Source organism: Elephas maximus, chromosome 10 (genome assembly GCF_024166365.1).
Source record: "Elephas maximus indicus isolate mEleMax1 chromosome 10, mEleMax1 primary haplotype, whole genome shotgun sequence".
NCBI classification, from domain to species: domain Eukaryota; kingdom Metazoa; phylum Chordata; class Mammalia; order Proboscidea; family Elephantidae; genus Elephas; species Elephas maximus.
This window is the reverse complement of record NC_064828.1, coordinates 22,921,836-22,936,534: the sequence shown is the minus strand read 5'-3', so window position 1 is coordinate 22,936,534 and position 14,699 is coordinate 22,921,836. Positions and strand designations below refer to the sequence as shown.

Here is a 14,699-nt window from a genome sequence, read left to right as displayed (position 1 = left end):
ATGTCTTGCTATGTAACCCTAGCTGCTCTCCCCCTAATGAGACAGCACACTCCTCCTCTCCACCCTGTATTCCCTGTGACCATTCACCCAGCTCCTGTCCCCCTCTGTCTTCTCATCTCGCCTCCAGACAGGAGCTGCCCACATAGTCTCATGTGTCTACTTGAGCCAAGACGCTCACTCTGCAGGTAGCTTTTATGCCTGTAACTTTTTTAAAAAACCACGCAAGTGTGTATTTGTTCATTATCCTTCGAATTAGGCTGTGAGTCTGCTGAAGGATTGTATCCTCGTATTAGTTTTGGACCACATGGTTAACAACCACCCATTGGAGGGTTCAGGTGAGGAAGAAAAGGCTCCTTTACCAGCCAGGAGAACTGAGATCCAGAGGTAATTTCTCACCATATACCACAAAGGTGTAGTAGCAAAGCCCTGCTAGTATAGCTGATGAGCTGGGTCCAGGCTGTGGGCAATGTGGGCCCAGCTGGCTTCAGGCTGGGATGCCTCCAGCTAGGGGGGAACAGCCACGTGCTCCAATAGGGACAGCTCCTCCCCCAATACAGCCCCTGCTGCTGTGCTCTGTGCTCAGAGCAGAAAGCTGGGGAAGAGGAGCAGGAAGGGGAGCAGAGAGAGAAGGGAACCAAGGAGGAAAATGGGGTCTGACATCTGCTGAGACCCCAGTCTACTGTTGTGTTCTCAGGAGCAGATGGCTGGCCACTGAAGCATGGGCCAGATTCCTTAGCTGCCTTGGGCTACAGAAGCAAATTTTCCTGCACCAAAAATTCAAAGCTGAGGCACTTTACAGTTATACCACCCAGGTTCAAACTCCAGATCTACCACTTACTGGCTCTGTGTTCTTGGAAAGGTCACTTACCTTCTCTAAGGCTCCAATTCTTCATGTCTAAAATTCACTGAAAATATTTACTACGCCACTCCTAGGTACTGAAGTTCGAGTGCACCCAGAGGCACCTGGGAAGAATGGCCTAATGACATACTGCCAAAACCAGCCACTGGAAACCCTACGGAGCACAGGTCTACTTGGACACACGTGGGGTCACCATCATTCAGAATCAACTTGATGACAGCTAGTAGTAGTAAAGTTTACATATATTTGTTGTTGTCGTTAGGTGCCATCAAGTCGGCTCCGACTCATAGTATATGTACGTCACCTCCTCATTAGTATAGCGGTGGCTATCCCCACCTGTCACACGGGAAACCGGGGTTTGATTCCCTGATGGGGAGGATCTTAGATTTTGGAGCCCTGGTGGTGCAGTGCTTAAACCTTGGCTGCTAACCAGGAGGTTGGCAGCCTGAATTCACCAGGTGCTCCTTGGGAACCCTATGCGGCAGTTCTACCCTGTCCTATAGGGTTGCTATGAGTCAGGATCGACTCAACAGCAACAGGTTTGGTTTGGTTTTTTTTATATATATATATCCAAACATATATATATATATACACACACACTTAATGTATATATATATATATATACACTAAATACATAAGCACACATATATACATAGATATATACACACAATGTACACACACGCACCCGTACACACACACATACAAAATCATGTGCCAGGTACTGTTCTAGGTGTTTGATACAGTGATGAACAAAACAAAGTCCCTGTTCCCACAAAGTTTACATTCTAAAGAGGTGAGACAAATACTCACATAAAAATAGATGTATAATATGTCGCACAGTGATAAATATCATTAAGAAAAATAAAGCCGAGTAAGGAGACAGAGGGTGACAGAGGTGCTAGCTTAAATAGGTGGTCTGGAAAGACCTCTCCGCAGGACCACATTTGAACAGAGACTTCAGTGAAATGAGAGAGAGTCATGAGACTATCTGGGGAAAGAGCATTCCAAATACTGGGAACAGCAAGTACAATGGTCCTGAGGCCAACTGTGTCCAGTGTGGCTGAGAAGCAGCTAGGAAACCACTGTGGCTGAAGATGAGGAAGCAAAGCTGAGAGTGAGAGACTAAAGACCTGATCCTGTCGGGGCTTTCAAGGTTGTGTAAGGAATTTGGAGTTTAAAGATGCTGGAAAATCATTGGAGGGTTTTGTTTGTTTGTTGTTGTTGTTGCTATTGTACCTGTCTTAATGAGAAAGAAAACGACTTGCTATGACCTTATTTAAGTTTTAAAAGCATCATGCAGGTTACCGTATGGAGAATACATGGAAGCAGGCAAAGACAGAAGCAATAGTTACGAGACTACTACAACATCCAAGCAAGAGAAGATGGTGGCTTAGCCTGGGGAGTAACAGTGCAGGTGGTGTAAAATGGTCAGGGTAAATTTTGGGAGTAAGAGAGCCCCTACCTCATAGTGTTGCTCTGAGGCAAAAACAGAAAGTACTTGGAATAGTCTAAGCACCTGAAAAGTGCTTAGAAACATGCCTGGCATATAGTAAGCACTCAGCCACATGAGCTGGGATTATCACTCCACTTTTGTGTTTTGTTTTGTTTTGTTTTGTTTTGTTTTGTTTTGTTTTGTTTTGTTTTGTTGATAAAAGAACACCCAACTCAGGAGAAAGCAGCGGTTCATTTCGTTGGTCAACGGGTGATCAAAAATGAGTGGATCCCATTTTTAAAAGTTTAGCTACTGCTGAGGTGCTAGGGACTGTGAGAGAAACAAAACTTAACATTCTGTGGTCAACTTCAAGTGATTCCTGTTTTTTTCCTACAATACCATGACCATTATTTCAACCGTTGTTACAAGGAGACTGTCTTAGTCATCTGGTGCTGCTATAAAAGAAACAGCACAAGTGGATGGCTTTAACAAAGAGAAATTTATTCTCTCACAGTCCAAATTCAGGGCTCCGGCTCCAGGGGAAGGCTTTCTTTCTCTCTCGGCTCTGGAGGAAGGTCCTTGTCATCAGTCTTCCCTTGGTCTGCGAGCATGTCAGCACAGGAACCTCAGGTCCAAAGGATGCACTCTGCTCCCAGCACTGCTTTCTTGGTGGTAGGAGGTCCCCAACTCTCTGCTTGCTTCCCTTTCCTTTTGATTTCTTGTAAGATTAAAGGTGGTGCAGGCCACACCACAGGGAAACTCCCTTTACATTGGATCAGAGATGTGACCTTAGTAAGGATGTTAAAATCCCACCCTAATCCTCTTTAACATAAAATTACAATCATAAAATGGAGGACAACCACACAATACTGGGAATCGTGGCCCTGCCAAATTGATACACACATTTTTGGAGGGACATAATACAATCTACGACACAGACGAAGTCAAAACATTGGCAAACGTTAGACTCCGGGGCAGGAAATAAAGACTCAGCTCTATGGTGGGACTAGGCTGAAACACGGCAAGTTACCATGTTTCTGTAGCCTTTTTCACAGAAACGCATCAAAGTGTTGTATTTGCAGAGACAGGGCTTAAATTTGATACATTTTGACCTTGTCTAAATCCCTCTCTTTCTGGGTCAGCTAAAGATACAGTCAATCAAATTCTAAGTAAGCCAAATAGAGGCTGGGAGAATTTGTCCATGGAGAAAGACCCTGGGCATGTTTCCGTATTGCTGCTGGAGGCTGAGATCCCACGTGGGCCTGGCACAAGGACAAAGCCTGCACCTCCCCGAGCAGTTTCTGCAGGCCTGGCAGCTTTACAAGCCCTGTTGTTACTCTGGACAATGACTCCATGAAGTTGGTGTTGTTATCCTTATTTTACAGAGGAGGAAAGCAAGGCTCAGAGTAGGTATGCGACTTACCAATGGACACACAGCCAGGATTTAGACCCAACCTGATTCCAGACTCTTCCCATTACTCTAAGCTGCCAGAATAGAAAGAAAGAATAAGAGGTGAAGAAAGTGCCCATCACATGCTGCTAACGTAAAAGGCAGTAATTAGTCATCTGCCCCTGGCAATTTCAAATTATCACTGTTAACTCTATTGGTATAAAAAGAGCTTGGACACACCCCTCCTGCTTGGTGAAATATTCCCATCTGGTTCAATGGAGGCTTGTAATACTTCTCAGCAAAAGACCCCAAACATGCGCTGGTTGAATGGTGAAGGGGGGCTGGGAATGAGCACCCCTGTATGTTTAAAACAGTAATTAAAAGTCAGTGAAAGAACAAGGACGGGAAGGCAGGAGGGGACAGGAAAGCTGACAAATGGAAACGGGGAACCCAAGGTAGAGAAGGGGAGAGTGTTGACACGTCTCAGGGTTGGCAACCAATGTCACAAACCAATATATATATTAATTGTTCAGTGAGAAACTAATTTGCTCTGTAAACCTTCATCTAAACACAATAAGAAAAAAAGGTTAGTGAAAGAAGTTATTTATTAAAATACTCATAAATGGACTCTTTTTCTAGTATATTTATAAGGATTACTGCTCATTTTAAATAAAAAAAATTAAAAAAGAACCAAACTCGTTGCCATCGAGTCAATTCCGACACATAGTGACCCTATAGGACAGGGTAGAATTGCCCTACAGAGTTTCCAAGGAGCGCCTGCTTGATTCAAACTGCTGACCTCTTGATTAGAAGCCATAGCACTTAACCACTACGCCACCAGGGTTTCCAAAAGTTAAAACTGGGCTTGTCCGGGATCTGAACCCGGGGCCTCTCGCGCCCAAGGCAAGAATCATACCCCTGGACCAACGAGCCAACATCCCATTTTAAATAGGCATTATCAAAATAGCATAATAGACAAAAATGTAGCCCACTGGGAAATGTGGATGGTTAAGCCTGTTCAACAATGGTGGATTCTGATTTTAACATGTGAAGGATTCTGTGAACCAGAGCAGTTCTGAAATGCAGGAGGGTCTTTTCTCCAAATGTGACAGCCTCGGTGAGATGGAATGACTTGTGACATCAATGGGGGAGGAGAGTGATACCTGATCACGCCCTGATCTATGCAGCCAGACTTTTTCTCTTGCCCGATGTGGCAATTCACTTTTCCAAAATAATTAATGCCCTAAAAAGGAAAGTTGGGTTTTTCTTTTTAAAGGAAATATTTCTCAGATCAATTCAAGAAAAGAACTGAAGTTATTTTAAAGAAATCCAGCGGTATCTAAATAATTCACGTAGGGCTGATAAGTGGCAGAAAAGTAGGTCTGGCTCTCTTTCAAAAGTTTTTAGACTTCTGTTTGTTGCAACCGCCACACACACCCACAACTAGGCTGTGTGGTAAGAAAGCAAAGACAGAAGTGGCAAACATGCAAGATAGACAGGGAAGGACGGACATACCTTCCACTTCCTAAAGGCACTTCCGAAAAGAGTCAGAGAGTGTGTCACTGGGCACAAGGAAACACTCCTTCCCACAGAATCGTCCAGGCTCGATTAATAATGAGTACTATTACTGAACTATCTAATGATGAATAATATTGCTGAACTCTCCAATAATGAATACCATTGCTTAACTATGGCCCATAAAGTCATTATTTTCCTGTGTTATACCTATCACTACCTACCATTTATTGGATTCTGACTATGAATTATGTCAGAGGGAAGTTAAATGTTGCACTGGCCCTCAGAGAGTGAATCACAATCTTATCCTACTGAACAACTGCCTGAGGACTTGAATGAAGTGCTTCCTTTCCAGACGTCAGAGCTTCGGCAGAGGCTTGCAGGCATAACCTCGGATACACCTGGGACTCCACCTCAGGGACTCAGAGGTTCTCTTTCCCTTCTGTTTCCTATCCAGGTTGCCCTACTCTCTTGATCAAGACTTGTGTCCCTGGCCTCCATCCCCTCTCAGGAGTGTCTTCAAAGGGGCTGCCTGGTTTTTTATTTCCACTCTGCTCCTAGGATCCTCCTAGATCACCCTGTTCCATGTTTTGTGGTCAGCGCTGCCTGACCTCTAGAACCCCAGGAGCAAACAAGGGCTGGCCGAGGGCTCCATGATCCTGCTTGTCCAGGAGGGAAGTTCTGCCAGGGTTGAGGGCACAGAATCATAGACGTTGGTACCTGGCATTACAAAGAAAGCATATGCTTCTATTACTACGTCCATTTGTAAAGTGATTTCTCTTCAGTCGTGGCTGAGCTGGAGCTGATAATCTAGTCCAAGATGACATCTCTAAAAAACAGATTAGGTTTACAGAGTGTTAATGTTTTTATTATTTATTCAGTTCAATTCCTATTTCACACACTAAAATTTCAGAAATCACCAACCAAATCATCAGATTTTAACAAAAGCATTCTCAGGTCTTTCCAGAGTTAAGTCCCCTAAAAGGTAACCTTAGTGCTTCTTATTAATGAATGCAACTAAAGGCATCTTATATAAACTTGTAACAATAGCTTTTGCAAGTTACTTTTGATGAACTGTAACTTACCCTAACAATCCATCGTTCTAATTGTTTTGGAGTTAATGGCTCTTGCTATTTCACAGCCTAACTATGATGCTTACTGAAGTTAATGAATTCATAAGCCTACAAATTTAAATATTTTGTTTGGTTACATTCTTTCAAGGGAATGAAATGAACTCATCTTCCCTTTTTCCTACACAATTTTGAGCATTAAATTCAGCTGATTTTTTGCTTCTACTTCTGGCTCTCGTCTTTACCTATAAATAGCTCATGTGTGGCTATTGCAGGTTCACCTGTCTTTTCTAGGTCCTTCGTCTCTAGCTCTGTTAACACCCTACCAGTCTAGTCAAATGGTCCTGACTAGTGGATTAATAAAAAACACAGATGGGAAATTCCCATTTGGTCCCATCTATTTATCTAAATACTTAGCTTTTATGGATTTCAACTCCACCCACTAACACTGACTTATGTATAAATTTACATAAAACCAAAAAACCAAACCCAGTGCCGTCGAGTCAATTCTGACTCAAAGCGACCCTATAGGACAGAGTAGAACTGCCCCATAGAGTTTCCAAGAAGCGTCTGGTGGATTCGAACTGCTGACCCTTTGGTTAGCAGCCGTAGCGCTTAACCACTATGCCACCAGGGTTTCCATGAAGAAATGTAAATTTATTATTTATTACATTTACGAAGAAATGTAAATTTATTATGCAGTAATAATAAAAATATAATTGTCATCAAGTTGAGTCTAACTCAAGGCAATCCCATGTGTTATCAGAGTAGAACTGCATTCCACAGGGTTTCCAATGGGTGACCTTTTAGAAGTAGATCTCCAGGATTTCCTTCTGAGGCGCCTCTGGGTGGATTCAAATTGCCAACCTTTCGGTTAGTAGCTGAGCACTTAACCATCTGCGCCACCCAGAGACTCCTACAGTAATAATAAAATTAAACTTGTCGTCAAGTTGATTCTGACTCACAGCTACCCTACAGGGCAGGGTAGAACTGCCTCATAGGGTTTCCACAGAGCATCTAGTGGGTTCGAACTGCTGACCTTTTGGTTAGCAGCCACTGCTCAACTACTATGCTACTAGGGTTTCCACAGTAATAATAGTTATATAATAACTGTGATAACAACGTTGTTGTTAGTTGCCATCAAGTCAGCTCTGAGTCATGGTGACCCCATTCAACACAGAACAAAACGTTGCCTAGTCCTGTGCCATCTTCATGCTCATTTTGCAGCACTATATTAGAAAATATTCTGCATGATCTATTAGCGCAGTGGTTAAGAGCTACGACCGCTAACCAAAAGGTCTTCAGCAGTTCAAATCCAGCAATTTGAATCGTCCCTACAGGGAAGTTCTACTTCTGTCCTACAGGGTCACTATGGGTCAGAATTGACTCCATGGCAATAGGTTTGGTTTTTATTTTTTTGGAATGTTCGGAAGTAAACTGCCAGGTCTTTCTTCCTAGTCTATCTTACTCTGGAAGCACCACTGAAATCTGACCACTATGGGTGGCTCTGCTGGTATTTGAAATACTGGTGGCACAGTTTCTAGCATCATAGCAACATATAAGCCACCACAGTACAATAAACTGAAAGGTAGGTGGTGGATGATAATAATACCCACCATTTATTGGATGATTTCTATGTGCAAGGCACTGTCATAACAGACTCATCTACAGACGAGGTAACAAAGGGTAGAAAACTTGGGTAACTGGTTAAAGCGAGTGTTAGGGCTTCTAACTATAACACTAGATTACTCCTAAATAGTAATTGTGCCCACTTATTGAGTTTTTTTTTTTTTTTTTTTATTGAGTACTTGAAGGAGCCCTGGTGGTTAAGTGCTTAGCTACTAACCAAAAGGTCAGTGGTTCGAACCCACCAGCCGCTTTGAGGGAAAGAGATGTGGCAGTCTGCTTCCCTAAAGATTATGGCCTTGGAAACCCTATGGGGCAGTTCTACTTTGTCCTGTGGGGTCACTGTGAGTCGGAATCAACTCAATGGCAATGGGTATTGAGTGCTTAAAGGCCCTCATATAGTGCAAAGAGTTTCCACTTAATGGATAACTTAAAGGTTGGTGGTTCGAACCCAGCCAGCAGTACTGCAGAAGAAAAGGCTTGGAGATCTGCTCCTGGTAAGATTATAGCCAAGAAAAGCCTATGGAGAAGTTTTACTCATAGCATATGGAGTCCTCATGAGTAGGAATCAATTTGACAGCAACTAACGACAATGTTTAAGAGCTTGGCTGCTAACCAAAAGGTCAGCAGTTCGAATCCATTAGCTGCCACGTGGAAACCTTATGGGGTAGTTCTACTCTGTCGTATAGGGTCACTAAGAGTCGAAATTGACTCAACGACAAAGGATTTTTTTATTTTTATTTTTTTAACAACAACAACACTGAGTGCTTATTATGTGTCAGGAACTAATGCTATTAGTTTTGTATATGTTTCTTATTTAATCCTAAAAGTAATCATAAAAATAATTCCCATTTCACTAAGGAATAAACCAAGTTTCAGAAAGACTAAGTGACTTAACCATTTTCTGCACATAATTTATTTGGTATGTTTTCAGTTATCGTTGTTTCTTCACCAGTATCTACTCCACGCTGACAGGCCCACAAGTACAATTTAGATTCAGACTTCTAAGCCCACCTCCCAAGTGGCAGACCGCAACCAGGGGGTCAGTTCCATTTGGTGCACCCACACCTACTTTGTTTTACTCACTTGTTTATAATACCAATAATAATAATCACTGAAAATTTGACAGCACATTACAAAGCTTGTCGTGTTGGTGAAGAATGTCGAATATACCATGGACTCCCGAAAGAATGAACAAATCTGTCTTGGAAGAAGTACAGTCAGAATGCTCCTTAGAAGGATAGTGAGACTACATCTCATATACTTTGGACATGTTTATCAGGAGGGATCGGTCCCTGGAGAAGGATATCATGCTTGGTAAAGTAGAAAAAACAGAACACCTTCGACAAGATGGACTGACACAGCGGATGCAACAGTGGGCTCAAGCATAACAACGATTGTGAGGATGGTGCAGGACCGGGCAGCGTTTCGTTCTGTTGTACATGAGTCAGAACCGGCGTGATGGCACCTAACAATGGCAACAACATACTTTATTCTGGTCCTTGTGGCAATGCTGTGAAGTCGGAATGATAATTACTCTGCTTTAAGAGATAAGGAATCTTCCCACTAGGATGACTATTACCAGAAAGTCAGAAAACAACAAGTATTAGTGAGGATGCAGAGAAACTGGAACCCTCATCCATTGCTGGTGGGAATGTAAAATGGTGCAGCTGTTGTGGAAAACAGTTTGGCCGTTCCTCAAAAAGTTAAACATAAAATCACCACATGACCCAGAAACTCTCCTCCTAGGTATAGACCCAAAAGAGCTGAAAGCAGGGACTCAGATATTTGGACATCAAGTACAATAGCCAAAAGATTGAAACAACCCAAGTGTCCATCAACAAATGAGTGGATAAATAAAATGTGGTATATACATACAATGGTGGTCATAAGGAGAAATAAAGTTCTATCTAACACATGCTACGGCATGGATGAACCTTGACAACATTATGCTAAGTGAAATGAGTCAGAAACAAATATTGTATGATCCCACTTATATGAAATATCTAGAATAGGCAAATGCATAGAGATAAAAGTTTATTACTGGTTACCAGGGCCTGGGAGAAGCGAATGGGTAGTTATTGTTTAAGGGGTACTGAGTTTCTGTTTGGAGGGACGAAGAACTTTTGAATATAGACAGTGGTGGTGGTTGTCGAATAGCGAATGCAATTAACGTCACTGAATTATACAGTTACAAATGGTTAAAATTGCAAATTTTTGTTACATATACTTAACCACAATAAATTTTTTTTTACAAAGGGAGAAAGTGACAAGGGATCTTGGTGTAGTCGAGGGGAAGTAGCTTGCCAGCAGTCATGGATTTACTAAGGGACAGAAGAGAGACTCAAGCCCGAGCCTTCTCACTCCAAATTCTGGGCTTTTTCCAGTAAACCATGCTGCTTCCCTTAGATTCTGCAAACATCATGATCTGCATGACTCACAAGTCCATACTCACAGTCCTCATCTCTCTCCCAAATCCAGCTTTGCTCTCTGCCTGCTGAATAGACATCTCTATCTGAATGTACTAGCTTCCTTCACAGTATCTGCTTCCGTCACAAGTCCTGCACGAAGTTGGCACTTAACTACTATTCTAAATAAACTTACAATTTCAAGGAGAAAAGTTCCCATAACTGAGCTAAGTGGTAGGGAAACTGGGCAGTAGAGGGACCAAAGAGATACCCAACTCTCCTCCTCTCCGCCCAAGTTGATTATCATTAGCATCAGGGCTACCCAGCCCAGAAGACCAGGGGTGAGCGAAGCCATTTCCTTCTGGTAGACCGAGGCTAAAGGACCTCCATGGAGCCAGCTGCAGTGAGAGTTAACATCAGTCTGGAGGTTTAGACACTCTTGATGTATCCCAACTGAATTAAAAAGCTCTTTAAGATTCCACAAGGAAATACAGCAAAAAAAAAAAAAAAACTTTAAAAAAGGACATCGTGGGTTTGATTGTCTTACGGTATCCACAGTAGTAACAAACCCATTTCAAAAATTTACCAGCAGTGTGACCTTACACAAACAATTTAAAGTTTCCATACCTCAGTCTCTTCACCTGTTCAGTGAGGATAATAATACACACCTAATAGGAGCTCTGCTGGCATAATGGTTAAGAACTACGGCTGCTAACCAAAATATCAGCAGTTCAAATCCACCAGCCACTCCTTGGAAATACTATGGGGCAGTTCTACCCTGTCCTATAGGGTCACTATGAGTAGGAATCGACTTGATGGCAGTGGGTTTGGGTTTTTTTTTTGTTGTCGTTGATGTTTGTAATAGGGGCAGTAAGGAACTCTGGTGGCCAATACTTAAATACTCAGCTGCTAAATGAAAGTTTAATGCTTCAAACCCACCAGCAGCTCCATGGAAGAAAAGACCTGGCAATCTGCTCCTAAACCATGCTGCTTCCCTTAGATTCTGCCATGGAGCTGGTTCCAACTCAGACACCCTTGTATAACACTGTCCAGTCCTGTGCAAGCTCATGACCGTTGTTATGCTTGAGCTCATTGTTGCAGCCACTGTGTCAATCCATCTTGTTGAAGGTCTTCTTTTTTGCTGACCTTTTACTTTACCAAGCATGATGTCCTTCTCCAGTGACTGGTCCCTCCTGATAACATGTCCAAAGTATGTGAAACGAAGTCTAGCCATCCTCGCTTCTAAGGAGCATTCTGGCTGTCCTTCTTCTAAGACAGATTAGTTTGTTCTTTTGGCAGTCCATGATATATTCAATATTCTTCACCAACACTATAATTCAAAGGCATCAACTCTTCTTCAGTCTTCCTTATTCATTGTCTACCTTTCACATGTCTACGAGGCAACTGAAAACACCATGGCTTGGGTCAGGTGCACCTTAGTCCTTAAAGTGACATCTTTGCTTTTTAACACTTTAAAGAGGTCTTTTCAGTGGTAAAACTCTCACCTTTCCTAAAGATTACAGCCTAGGAAATCCTCTGGGACAGTCCTACTTCCATCATGTGGGCTCACTATGAGTCAGAATTGGTTCGATGGCACCCCACAACAATAGAAGTGGTAGAGAAGGTGCAAAATGAGGTACTGTATGGTGCTAAATAAACACTAGCTATTATTATGGCAACGAGTATTATTCTCTTTGCCATTAAGTAATGACTGTAAGTTAGAAACCTTCATAATTAGTGAAAAGGCAATCTCCCCTAATCCCATGCTTCAGCTGGAAAATATAAGGATGACAAGCCTGCCAGAAGCCGCTAATGACATGTGATCTTGACTGCTTGGGTCCATGGTGAATGCCGCTGTCCAGGTGGTTTTCAACTGGTCCTGTCAGAGACTGGCCAATAAAGGCCAATTACTTCACTTGTGAATTGCTAAAGAAATTAAGGATCACAGAAAATGGTAAGCTTACAGATGAGCCTTGATAAACTATTCCCTGAAAGTCCACTGATTCTATAAAGAGAATAAGTGAGAGTTAGTGTGAAATTACTCCGACCCTTACACTCACAACATCCCGTTACGCACAGAAAGCTGATTAAATCAATCTCAGAACAGGTCTGCAAAGCAGATGAAAGGCCTGGGGCTCTTGAATAAGAAATCAAGAGCTGCATTATGAAGTGATACTTGGCAACAGTTTTTCTTCCTTGTAAAGATCCCTCATTTACTGGATTTCAAAAAGACTCTTGATACTTTCCCATGGGTAGGTTCAAGGATTCCTATGTGGCATTGTAAAAATGTTGTGTTTGTGGTCTGCAGAAAGAAATGCAAATAGGAGGAAATGTTGTATCAGATGGGGTGAGAGTGGGGAGGCCAGACCAATTCCAAAAAGAGAAATACAACCAAGTGACTAGAAATACTAACAAATGCGCATCTGTTATGGATTGAATTGTGCCCCCCAAAATATGTGTCAACTTGGCTAGGCCATCATTTCCAGTATTGAGTGGTTGTCCCCCATTTTGTGATCTGATGTATTTATCTGTCATTTTGTGATGTGTTGTAAATCCTAACCTCTGCCAATGGTTATAATCCCATTTTTGAATGGGTTATGTTTGTTATATTAATGAGGCAGGATTAGGGTATGTTAATGAGGATTAGGCTATGTTTGTTATGTTAATGAGGCAGGATTAGGGTGTATATTGAGCCCAGGAGCAGATTAACCAGAACAGTAAGCATAGTATGCAACCGTTTACAGTAAGCAAGATACACAGGGGTTTAATTGTGTTTACTTACTAATCTATAGTGCACAATTATGTACTACAGATTAGTAAGTAAACACAATTAAGCCCGTGCATACCTTGGTTGTGCAGTAATCCATCCCGGCTTGAGTCAATCTCTTTCAGGACAGTTTGGGATATAAAGCAGATTAAAAAAGCAAGCTAAGTAGTAGAGATGGGGGAGAGACATGCTAAGTCATATGAAGATCACCAAGTAGTGAAAGGACCTCACTACCACCAAGAAAGAAGAGCCAGGAGCAGAACATGTCCTCTGGACCTGGGGTTCCTGTGCTGAGAACCAAGGGGAAAACTGATGCCAAGACACAAGGAGATCTCCAAGGAACACAGGCCCACAGACATTAAAAGGAGACAAGGACCTTCCCCCAGAGCTGACAGAGAGAAAAAGCCTTCCCCTAGAGCTGGTGCCCTGAATTTGGACTCCTAGCCTCCTAAACTGTGAGAGAAGAGCTTTCTGTTTGTTAAAGTCACCAACTTATGGTATTTCTGTTATAGCTGCACTAGATAACCAAGACAGCATCTTACTACACAGTTCCTCTATGGCAGATGCTACAGAGAAGCTTAATTTAACAGCTGTGAGGTCAAATGCATCTCTAAGGCATTCTCATAAATGCCACCTGTATCTGACAAAACGAGACGTTAAACATTTATTTTGGGTAGTGGTAATAAACACTCATTAAATTTTGCATTTACCGACTTCTTTTCTGTAGAACTCAAACTGTGTACCAAGAGTCATGAAAGTAACCTCAGGAGGTCATGTCAACATTTCTTTTGATTCTGTGCAGCCTTCAGGTGGATATCCAGTCTTCTCTTCAGAGATCTTTCAAGAGAGAGTCCATAGCCTTCCATTTTCCAGGCCAAAAGAGAAAAAGTTTTTTTCTTTTTTTAATATACAGAAACTAAATCTCCCCTACAGGGAAAATACTTCCTTACACAGGGGTATTATAAAGATGGAATGTGTTATTTTTATAAGGGATGCCTTCCTCAGAAGCATGTGCCTGGGCCCTAGCAGAAAAAAATATTAAGGACACTATTAGAGCTCCTGTAAATTGGGGGAAAATTGCTCTGCAGGAGTTGTTTCACAGAATCACAGCAATACAGAACTTGAGATCTAGGAAGAACCTTTATGATTTGTGAATCCAATCCCTGTTTATAAAGAATAGAGGGTAATACAACCACTAGGGTGATGACCCATCCCAGGTGGGGTTTCTAGGATGCATAACTTTCAGTGCTAGAACCTGGAGAGTCCCAGAAAAACTAGGACAGCTGGTCACCCTATCTACCACTCAGGTTTAATCCATCAGCAAGCCTTGTTAGCTCGACCTCCCAAATACAATTCAAATCTGATGCCTTCTCTCCGATTCCACTGTGACCACCTGGTCCAGGCCATTCTCTAGCTTTGTCTACTGCAACAGCTGCCTCCTGGCTTTCCTTACGTCTACTCTTGTTCCCCTAATATTCCTTCTCTACAAATCATCAAGTAATCTCTTCAAAAAAGAAATAAAATCACATCAATATCCTGCTTAAAATTTTTCAGTTGCTTCCTCTGACAAACAGAGTTTAACAGAAATGTTAAAAATTAGACTTGGCTGTATCTTATTATTTCTCCCATAGC

At 42.1% G+C, this 14,699-nt stretch overlaps 1 protein-coding gene across 1 annotated transcript in view; it reads right to left on the bottom strand.

Annotated features, from left to right (window-relative positions):
* The window catches only part of RYR3 (ryanodine receptor 3), a 626,301-nt gene that overhangs the window by 568,639 nt on the left and 42,963 nt on the right, over positions 1–14,699 (bottom strand).